Genomic DNA, 11,136 nt, shown 5'->3' with positions numbered 1-11,136 from the left:
TGTTACCTCCTCTAGGCACAAGACCACTTCCAGCCCATTGTCTATTATTATACCCTTCAGAAAGCCTTGTTCTCTGGTCTCTAGGATGACAAAGAGCTCCGCTGACTAGATCTTCCATTTAATAGTAAGGTACTCATGATATCCTTCAAACTACCTCTTAGATAGTGACAGGTGATTCTTGGTATTCTTCCTTTTCTATAGATCACTAGATCATAATTATCACTTGGGAGAAGACAATTGGTAAGTAAAATTTAGGATGGAAATCCATAAGAATTAAAGAAGAGGATGGTAACAATAGCAGTTTGCTGGGATTAACTAAATCCAAGGCAGGCTGAGTTTCCCAACCTTTTTATTGCTCCCTCAACTGTCACTGCTAAGGAAAGAGGAAAAGACCTGTATTAGGTCCAACTAGAGAAATAGAAACCACCTTGAGTATCTACAACAGAGACCTTAATGCAGGGAACGAGGAACACGAGTAATAGAGAAACAGCCAAGCCAAGCCACAAAGGCATCTGTGAGCTAGCCCCATAGTTAACCATTACGTCCTTCACCTGGAAGGAGATGGTATCAACCATGCACAGAAGACTGAGATCACCTGACCAAAGCTGAACTCATGGTGGGCTTGTCTGCCAGGAGGTGGAACAATATAGAAAATGGAGCTGTCGCCAGAATAACCATCACAAGTGGGGGTGTGGAGGGATGGATAAAATGCTTGGAATTCTCCTTGAAACACCTGCCTTCTAACAAGCGCGGTGCTTCCCTCGGGTGAAACCCAGCCAGAAGCCCGGTGCTGTGAAAGCCTGAGGAAGGTGCCTACAGGGGTCATGGCCTCCATGATACAGAGAGAAAAAAAAGGGTAGGGGCCAGGGAACAGACCTGAGAGCATGCAGGTTCAGAATTGGCAGAGGAGATGTAAGAATGTACTTAAAGCCCTTGCGTACTTACCGCCAGCCAAGTCCTGTGTTAGGTCCTCTCACAAACACCTTCCCATTTAGTCATCACAAATGTCTTTCTTTGAAGGTGAGCATGATTATCCACTTCTTAAAGGTTAAAAACTCAGAATCAGAGGGTTTTGGGAATTTGTTCACGGTAAGTCACTAAGTAGAGTGAAGTCAGGATTCAAATTCATCTCAACCAAATTGTTAACCTTCTTCTCTTTCTACTGCATTCTTGTCCCCTCTGGAGAGTGGCATGGGGCACACTTTCTACTGAGTTTCCCTTTTCACCTCTCCTGCAGTACCCAGTAACTTGTGCAGGTAGAGTCTTTGTACTCAATCCTAAGCCTAGAGTATACAGAAATACTATCTTTGATTTGAATTGAATCTCATTTCACATATAATTGTTGAGGTTTGAAAAATGACAATGCTGAAATCTTTTCTGTTGAGTAGATTTAAAGACTCTTCTCTGTACTGTAAAGATGAGCCTTTTCAGACACCAAGACTGATTTTCAGGGTGGAGGTGTTTGCCTGAGGCAATGAGGTAAGAGACTAAAAGAGCCAGGGTGGGGCTTTTCCTCCCCAGATCTCAGGTGGCGCTTCTCGGTTGACAGCAAAGTCCTCCTTTCATTTATAAATGGACTATATTTGCTCTGGAAGCATCTGAGAGGATAAATATGGGATCCCACAGAAACCACAATGTTATTTTTGCAGTGTCGTTTCTCATTATAACTTCGGTTCAAGACTCTTCTTTTTTTCTTTCTCAACCTCTTTTTTTTCTCGTGTGAAATGCATGCATATATATGATTGTGTGTATGCATTCACACAGAATTTCTTTCTCATTAAGAGTTCTGAAAAAATCCAAAGGCTGATCATCTTAACAAACTTTATCTGACACAAAGATGTTTGGTGTTACTTTTCCTATTTTTTCCCCCCACAGGTGATGAGACTGTCCTAAAATGTGGTTCAACTGTGGTCAAATTCTATCTTTGAAAAATACTGAATTCTAAAGGATGTACAAATTAAATAATGACTATGTGATGTTAATGACTATGTAATTACTTTAAAGAAATTTGATAGCATTTGGCTATTTATCAAATGCATACTAATTTTGTCCTGAGAGATATCAGAATATGATTGAGATTGGGGCAAAGATGCTCATCCTCAAATTTAAGTTCTACTTTAATAAGTAATGCTTTAGGGATCCTTCAGTTGCAGGCAGAATAATGGGCTGTAGTGGGTGTCTGTCTTCTAATCCTTAGAGCCTGTGAATCTGTTCATACACATGAAAAAGGAATTAAGGTTGTAGATGGAATTAAGGTTGCTAATCAACATGACTTTAAAATAGATATTATCCAGGTGAGTGCAATGGATAAGGAAGGAAGAGGAGTCTGTGTCAGAGTAACATGATATAAAAAAAAGACTTGACTGGTCATTGATAACTTTGAAGACGGAAGGAAGAAACAAGTCAAGGATGGTGGATAATCTCTAGAAGCTGAGAAATGTGGGTAAATAGATTTATTTTTTAGAACTTCCAGAAAATACACTATTTTAGCTTAGTCATACTCATGTTGGGTTTCTGATGTGCAGAACTATAAGATAATAAATTTTGTTGTTTTAGTTATTGAATTTGGGCAATTTATTATAGCATCTATAGAAAAGTAATTTGTCTTTTAACTCAGGTTAGGCCTATAGAAAACCAAACAGAAAAAAATGCTTAAAAATAACAATGTTAGTATATTAGCTAGGACAAGTGATATTAGTGGTTAAAACAAAAAGCTCTAAAAATGTTGTGGCTTAGTATAGTTAAAATTTACCACTTGCCCCATATAATTTAGACAGATGTTTCTAGTCTGGTTACTTTCCATATGATCATTCCAAATTTGATCTTCTTCCGTCTTGTGAGTCCAACTTCCTCCAAGACCTTAAAATTCTTCCCATTTCCTGACAATTATAGAAGGAAAGAACGTGAGGAGGGTTGTGTGGAAGGATTTGATAAATCTGCCCTGGAAATGGAGCATTGCTTCCACCCACATTCTGTTGCCAGAGCTCAGGTGAGTGGATTTACCTAAATGCAAGAAAGGTCATGAAATGTAGTTGAGGTATGTGTCCTTAAAAGAGAGGAAATTCGGAGTTTGACTAAGGCATAGCAATCTCATCCACAACTGAGCAAGGACCTTTTACTTAAAATATAAAAACACAGAGACAAGGAAAAATAATCAACAAATTCCATTTCTCAGTAGAGCCACAGAAGAGTGAAAAGTATAATAGGTAAGCAGTTTAAGTCTTTTGCTCTGCCATTGAATATTTTCTGAAAAATTACTTACTGTCTCTGGGTCTTAGTTTTCTCATCTTACAGAAATAAAAATATGCCCCACCTCAACCTTTTTCTTTTTGTTTTATCTTTTGACAGTTTTCAGATTTTTAGTAAAGAGTGGAAAGACAATAAACAAGTTTGTTTGCATGTGCATGTCAGAGAATGTGTTTATTTTAAAACTATTTTTTCCTAATTCTCCTAAAATTTAACTTACTCATTTCCAAAGGCATGCTTCTTTTTATTAGGTCTCCTATAGGGACAAGCCATTTTTATAGCTTAAATATAGCCTGATACCAGCAGTTTCATACAAATAATATATTACTTTAAAATAATATTCTGGCTCCCTTTGTACAACCCAGAAATGAATTAAGAGGCTGTTTATGATTATTCTAAGTCTTCCCTGTTATTCTCCATCATAATATATTTTCTTCTTAGTATTTTGCAATTTGTAATTTATACATTTATTTGCTTGTTTAATCTATTTCCAGAAGACCATAAACTTCATAAGAGAGAGTATTTTATTTCATTCATCACAATATGCCAACACCTAGGAGAGTTCTCAATTACAAGTTTGATACCTATTTGTTGAATATGAAAATAGAGTTAGTCCAAGATTGTTTATAAACCTGAGGTGACAATATAATTTATCTTTTCATAGGACATTGGAAATAAATTATATATACTCCAGATACTATCTTCTAATTATTTTACTTTAATTTTTATGAAATCCAGGATTAGTTTCACTTAATTTTGAATGACAACTAAAAATACCGTTCTATTTGCATACCATGAAAAAGTAGGGCCTGAACTGATAAAAATGCTGTACCCTGAATTATTTTGGAGAGTTACAGACTGAGATTGTGGAATTCATGATTCAGAATAACAATGAGTAACATAGTTGAGAAAGGACATGGGTCCTACTTAACCTGTCTACCCAAACACTCCAAGACTGGTACAAATTTCTTCAATTTCCAACATTTCTTTTTTTAAGAAGAGTCCACACCCACCCTTTGAAACCACTTCCAACATATACTATATACAGTGTTCACTGTCAGAATTTTCTTCCCTTTGATATAAACCCTTTTGCTTAGGTCCATTTCATCTTCTTAGGAAATGAAAACAGTGAATGCTCTCATCATTTGGGTGAGAAAATTATTAAATGCCCAGAAAACTATCTTTCAATCATCACCATTATCAATCATCTTCATTATCCCTCATTCATGTGGTTTTGAGATGTTTTATACTAATCTTGAAAAATATCCCATCTCCAAAGCCAATCTCAAAAAGCCAAAGGACAAATGATATCGCTAATAAGTGGAGGTTGACACATAATGGGGGGGAGGGAAGGGTTAGAGTTAGGGTTAGGGAGGGGGGCAAGTATGGAGGAAGGAACTACTGTATAGAGGGTAAAGAGGGGTGGGAGGGGTGGGGGGAAGGGAAAAAATAACAGAATGAATCAAACAACATTGCTCTATGTAAATTTATGATTACACAAATGGTATGCCTTTACGCCATGTACAAACAGAGAAACAACATGTATCCCATTTGTTTACAATAAAAAAAAAAAAAAAAAAAAATATCCCATCTCCAGGCAAAACTGGTAGCAAAACAGCAACCCTGATGTTGGTGTGCATGTTAAAACATTACTCTGATTCAAAGAATTGGAATGCAACTTACTATGGGGGATAAGCCCTGTGAAAACACCTCCGTGATCAAAATAAAAGATGAAAAAGAAGAGTATCCTTGGGCCTCAGGGAGAGAATTAGATCTGATGGTATCTGGTGCAGTTTGCAAGTGTGAGCGTTTTTATGAGCAACAAGAGGACAAGAATAAAGTAGCCAGAGAGAATTGTATTTGATAATGTTTTTTGCCCATTGGCTCAAATAAATAATGAAAAACTTGACACTGAGTAGAACTTTTATTTATATCAATCACTTACTTCTTCCAAACTTTATTTTTGCTTTTCTTTTTCTTTTTTAACTTGTGCATTCTCTGGGTTGCTGCTGCTACAACAGATGCTGCCATTTGGCATTCAAATGTCAATAAACAGCTAAAGAGGAAGGGGGCCCTCTGAATCCTCGCTTATCTATGACTCAGCTTGTGATAACATTTGCAAGAGAAGATTGCCTGCCAAACGAATTCAGAAAAGGTGGTGATAATGTTTCCTATTGTCAAAGACAATGTCACGTAAATAGAGTGTTGGGTAAAAGGATAAAATCAGAAAGACAGAAATTCCCTGGGAGATGCAGCAGCAACAGGGGTGGTTTGCAGAGCAGCTTGAGTATTGTGAAGGAGTCAGGATAATACTTGTTTCTGCTCTGGAAGAAGCAAGCTTTCTTCACGCAACTTTCTTTCCATTTCTTGATGGAAAACTTTCTTTCCATTTCTTGATGGAAAACTTTCTTTCCATTCTTCTGTGAAGTTGTCTTTTCCTAGGTTGGAGACTTTCCTACCTACTCTGTTAATCTATGGTTAATTGTCTGCCTTCAGCCCCCATGAGAAACTTGGGTGAGCCCCCTTCTTACCTCCTCCTATGAGCTGTCTATGTTCTCACTTTATAGAAATTGAAGTGGAATGGAATTCATAAGAATGAGCCTCTTCTCTCATCTAGAGAGTAAACAAAACACACTGGTAACAATCTGTGCCCTGGGGTAGATGTTCCTGTGTCTTTTATAGAATGTCAGTATAAGTATTCTGTTCACAGGGAATCCTCAACCTGAGTTATCAACAACCTAGTAAACAGTCATGTGAATGGATGTAGGCAAAACAGTATATCACATATTCTAGGAGATAATTATTAATATTTTACAACAAGCAATTTAGAGTGACTAGTGTTGGGTTGATGAGTGACAAACAGAAATTAGAATTCCTTGGCTCCTGTTTTGTTTTTATCTTCTTGTGTTTGCTCTGCCTCGTTTTCTTGTGCCAGTCAGTCATTGGCTAAGGGTTGCCTGGGGGCCTTCTTGCTCTCCCAGGCAACAGCCCAGGAACACTCTTATAGCCATCCAAATAAAGTTGTTGGAGTGAGTTGTTGGAAGCAAGAACACAGAGAGACGAGGGGAGGGTCATAGGTGAACACTGCAATATCCACCACACCAAGAACACTGGCAGTATGCTCTACACCAAGAAAAAAATTAGTGTCTTATAAAACATTGTACTCATGTAAATCTAGTGCTGTCTTGGAAATTCCTGTAAAATTGGAAATGAACTGATGCTTCTGGAGTAACACTATCACTGTTCAAGACTTAGCTCTCACTGCTGCTTCTAAAAACACTTCTGTTGGAGTCCTTTCTGGAGCTCCGTGGCTATGCAGCTTGAACATTTCACTTGGTGACAAAGTTGGCAATAGGATGGCATACTGAGGGGCACTTAGGGCAAAGGACTTCGCACTGGAGGGGCAATTTGGCAGAGAGAGTCCTATAGTTCCTTCCTGCACCCAGAATACTGACTTTTAACTGGGCCTCTGAGAAACAACAAGAGGCCAGAGTTGATGGCAAGAGATGCGGAGAAATTCTTAACAACAACAAAGCCCCCAACACCTGGATCTACTTATATGTCAAAAAGTTAGGAAGAGGTATAATTGAGAAGAGGAACAAGACTTTTTCTTGTTGATTCTAAAATAAGAAAATTTGAACACATCAATAATATCGTCCTTCAAAATAGCATCCATACATAAGTATTCCAGCAAAGTAGTCATTGCTCAAATGGCTCCAGGGACAGCCATGAGCCAGATGAGACAACCACTACTTTTTTATTTATTTTTTTGGTACCAGGGATTGAACCCAAGCGTGCTTAACACTGAGTCACATCCCCAGTCCTTTTTATGTTTTATTTTGAGTCAGGGTCTCACAAAGTTGCTTAAGACCTTGCTAATACTGAAGCTGGCTTTGAACTTGCAATCCTTCTACTTCTGGAAGTCACTGTACTTGGCAAGACAACCAACATTTTAATTTTAAAGTTATATTTTGCTCAGTCTCAGAAGTGAGTGCGAAATGCAACCTAATTATTCTACTTATCAGAATTTACTAGGAATGATTTTAATTATTTATAAATATCTAAAAATCACCTTTAAACAATAAAAAAATATTCCACCATAGGTAGCTTTATTTAGAAGGCATGGTGTAAGAAGTGCCATCATCCTAGGTATAAAAAGCCCTGAGGTACTAAGCTGGAATTACTTGGATATTTCATATGAATGAAGATTTTTTTTTTTTTGCCAAATTATCCAGATATTTTACTAATTTTCTTCTATAGTGCATAGTGTGTTCCAACTTTGTTATGGTTAGAGGGTCTTAGCAGACATTAAAAAATTTTTTTTCTATAGTCTAAAAAATAATCACATAAATTACATAGCATAAGGGACCAAATCTTTGACGAATGTGGCAGAAGCACAAATTTAAATCAGAGTTCCCTTTAAAGTCTATGTCTTCATGTTTATGGAAATATAATACTGTTCTTAGATTGCTATGGCCAAAACAACCAGAACTGTAAACTGATTGAGGGTTAAATATGCTCCTTGCATTTGTGACCATTCTACAAATCTATTGTGAGTTTAATGTTTCTGGTATGCAGAAACAAACTTCATTTTTCAAATGTTAAAAATAGTTAAACCTTGGACTGGAAGTGAGCTCACTGATAAGGTACTTGCCTAGCAATGTGTGAGCCCTGATTTGATCATCTCCAGGATTTCTCTCTCTCTCTCTCTTTCACACACACACACGCAAAAAAAACACACACACACAAATAAAAAATAAAGGGGGCTCTCTGCTCCTCCCTGTTTGACAGATAGCCTCATCTTCTTGTCTTGTGCAGTGCCAGTCGCGTTCCTGAGACACAGTGGTGAAGGTTGGAGTGAATGGATTTGAAGGTACTGGGCACCTGGTCACCAGGGCTGCTTTCAACTTCAGCAAAGTGGGTCTTGTTGCCATCAATGACCTTTCATTGACCTCAACTACATGGTCTACATGTTCCAGTATGATTCTACCCAGGGTAAATTCCATGGCACAGACAAGGCTGAGAATGGGAAGCTTGTCATCAACGGAAAGTCCATCTCCATCTTCCAGGAGAGAGATTCCACCAACATCACGTGGAGTGATGCTGAATATGAATATGTTGTGGATCCACTGGTGTCTTCACTACCATGGAGAAAGCTGGGGCTCATTTGAGGGGTGGTACCAAAAGGGCCATCATCTCTGCCCCTTCTGCTGATGCCCCCATGTTTGTGATGGGCATGAACCATGAGAAGTATGACAACTCCCTCAAGATCGTTAGCAATGCCTCCTGTGTCACCCATTGCTGAGCTCCCCTGGCCAAGGTCACCCATGACAACTTTGGTGTTGTGGAAGGACTCATGACCACAGCCCATGCCATCAGTGCTGCTCAGAAGACTGTGGATGGCCCCTCCGGAAAAGTGTGGCGTGATGGTCACTGGGCTGCCCAGAATATCATCCCTGCATCCACTGGTGCTGCCAAGGCTGTGGGCAAGTCATCTCTGAAGTGAGTGGGAAGCTCACTGGCTTGGCTTTCCATGTGCCCACCCCCAACGTGTCAGTCGTGGATCTGACCTGTGGCCTGGAGAAAGCTGCCCAATATGAAGACATCAAGAAGGTGGAGAAGCAGGCATCAGAGGGCCCTCAAGGGCATCCTGGGCTACACAGAGGACAAGGTCGTCTCCTGTGACTTCAACAGTGACACTCTCTTCCACCTTCATTGCTGGGGCTGGCATTACCCTCAATGACCACTTTGTCAAGCTCACTTCCTGGTATGACCATGAATTTGGATACAGTAACAGGGTGATGGACCTTAAGGTCCAGATGGCCTCCAAGGAGTAAGAGCCCCTGGACCACCTGCCCACAGAGGAAGAGAGAGGCCCTCCGCTGGAGAATCCCTGCCCCTAACTCAGTCCCTCAACACACTGAGAACCTCCCTCCTCCCAATGTCCATCTCAGACCCCCTAAAGAAGGGAGGGGCTTAGGGAGCCTTACTGTCACGTACCATCAATAAAGTTTACTGCACCCACAAATAAAAAAAATAAAGGGAGAGAAGCAAAATTCCTTGTGATCTGTGATTAAAATGCCTTTTACAGAAGATCTTGCTCAGGTAAGCAAGAAAAGAACCAACAGAACTTTTAAAAATGAAAGTAGTTTTCTTTTATTTCTGCTACCAGGTTCTTGAGAGACTTCACCACATCTTGGGGAAGAGAAGAATTTCATTTGACTAAACGAAAAATAATTCTGATGTAGTATCACAAAACATTTCAGAATTATGGAAGTGGGAGAAGTAATCTTTTACCTTCCTCCGACTTCAAGACCAGCCATTTCCAAATGCTTCCTAAATAAAGCAGTTGTGCTTCATATGAAAATATCTGCTCCAGAGCAGAGATTTGATAATGTATTTCAATCTCCAAAAACTAAGGAATAGACTAGGCCATTCATTTTCTATTAAAACCCATTTTCTGTTGTTATAAAAGCTATTCTCTCACTTAAAAAATCCATTATTAGGTTGTTCTTCACTTTTCTTATCTCCAGACTAAATAATCTTTCACTTTAAACTTATCCTTCAGGTGTAAAGTTCTCGTCCTTTTAACAACCTTTTTGTTCTTTTTCAGATTTCACTCATGTTAAAGCCAATTTCGTTTTAACATATGTTTCAATATGCACCTAATTATTGTTAATAGAGAACTGACATTACTTGTCCTTCCCCATCTTCTGGAAGCATTTCATAGAAAACTGGCCAAGATTAGAAAGAACACTGTGTCCATAAACCAGGGAAAGAATAATTAGCTAAAACAGAGACTAAAGTCACAATTGTTGTTTTGTTTATACTGTGCCTACTAAAATAAAGGAGTGGATGTGTGTGAATCAGCTTTTTCACTGCTATGACCAAAAGATCTGACAAGAACAATTAAAGGAGGAATAGTGTGTTTGGGGGCTCACAGTTTCAGTGGCTCTGTCCATAGACAGCTGGCTCCATTCCTTGGGGGTGAGATGAGGAAGAAGATCATGGCAGAAAGATGTGGATGGGGAAAGCAGATGGGCACATAGCACCCAGGAAGCAGAAAGAGAGCTCCACTCTTCAAGGACAGAATATATACCCCAAAGGCATGCCCCCAGTGCCCCACCTCCTCCAGCCACACCCTTCTGCCTACAGTTACCACCCAGTTAATCCTCATCAGGGGATTGATGCACTGATTAGATTAAGACTCTCATAACCCAATCTTTTCACCTCTAAGCTTTCTTGCATTGTCTCACACAGGAGCTTTCAGCAGAACCTGATGTCTAAATGATAAAATGTGAAAGGAGAGCGATTTGAGGAGGAGAGAGGAAGAGTGGAGTCACAGATACAATGTGTGGAAGAATCTATTGGGGAATAGCTATTATACTCATGCTCATCTGAAGTTCTGAAAATAATGGCAGGCATCAGAGTACATGGCTGTGCTGATGAAAGTACTCATTATTGTGGGAATAACAACAGAAACACAGTGGTTGAAGAGGTAAGAGTGGAAGGCATCCCCGGGGAGGGACTGGACTTTGTTAAAGAGAGGAAGCTAAATTCAATATAACCAAAGAAATGCAGAGTCCAGGTACTAAGAATGATGGGGAAGTTGGGGAGTAGGAGATGTTAGGGTAGAGGAAGAGACGTGAACTAGCCATTTGGAAGAGTAGGAGAGGAAGTAAACTAGACCTGTTGGTAGAAATGCCCTTTTGAGGCTGATGGTCATGAATATAAGAATAAAAAGTGGGATCCATCAGTACAGTTCTTGGGTGGCCAGGGAGGTCTGAGTTTTAGTTGTTAATGTGTTTTGTATTATCATTTGAGAGGTATTTCTCTTTGCCCATTGGTTGTTTGGATAACCCCAGGGTTTGCTAAAAGTATAGAGGGAAT

The 11,136-nt window shown here is 39.3% G+C and overlaps 1 pseudogene across 1 annotated transcript; it reads left to right on the top strand.

Moving 5' to 3' along the window:
• Positions 1–8,167: 8,167 nt before the first annotated feature.
• LOC306663887 (glyceraldehyde-3-phosphate dehydrogenase-like) lies at positions 8,168–9,242 on the top strand (annotated as a pseudogene). Its single transcript has one exon. The product of its transcript is annotated as a glyceraldehyde-3-phosphate dehydrogenase-like (transcript).
• The last annotated feature ends 1,894 nt before the right edge of the window (positions 9,243–11,136 follow it).

This window comes from Sciurus vulgaris, assembly GCF_902686455.1.
Source record: "Sciurus vulgaris genome assembly, chromosome: 6".
NCBI classification, from domain to species: Eukaryota; Metazoa; Chordata; class Mammalia; order Rodentia; family Sciuridae; genus Sciurus; species Sciurus vulgaris.
This window is presented reverse-complemented; position numbering and strand designations above follow the sequence as displayed.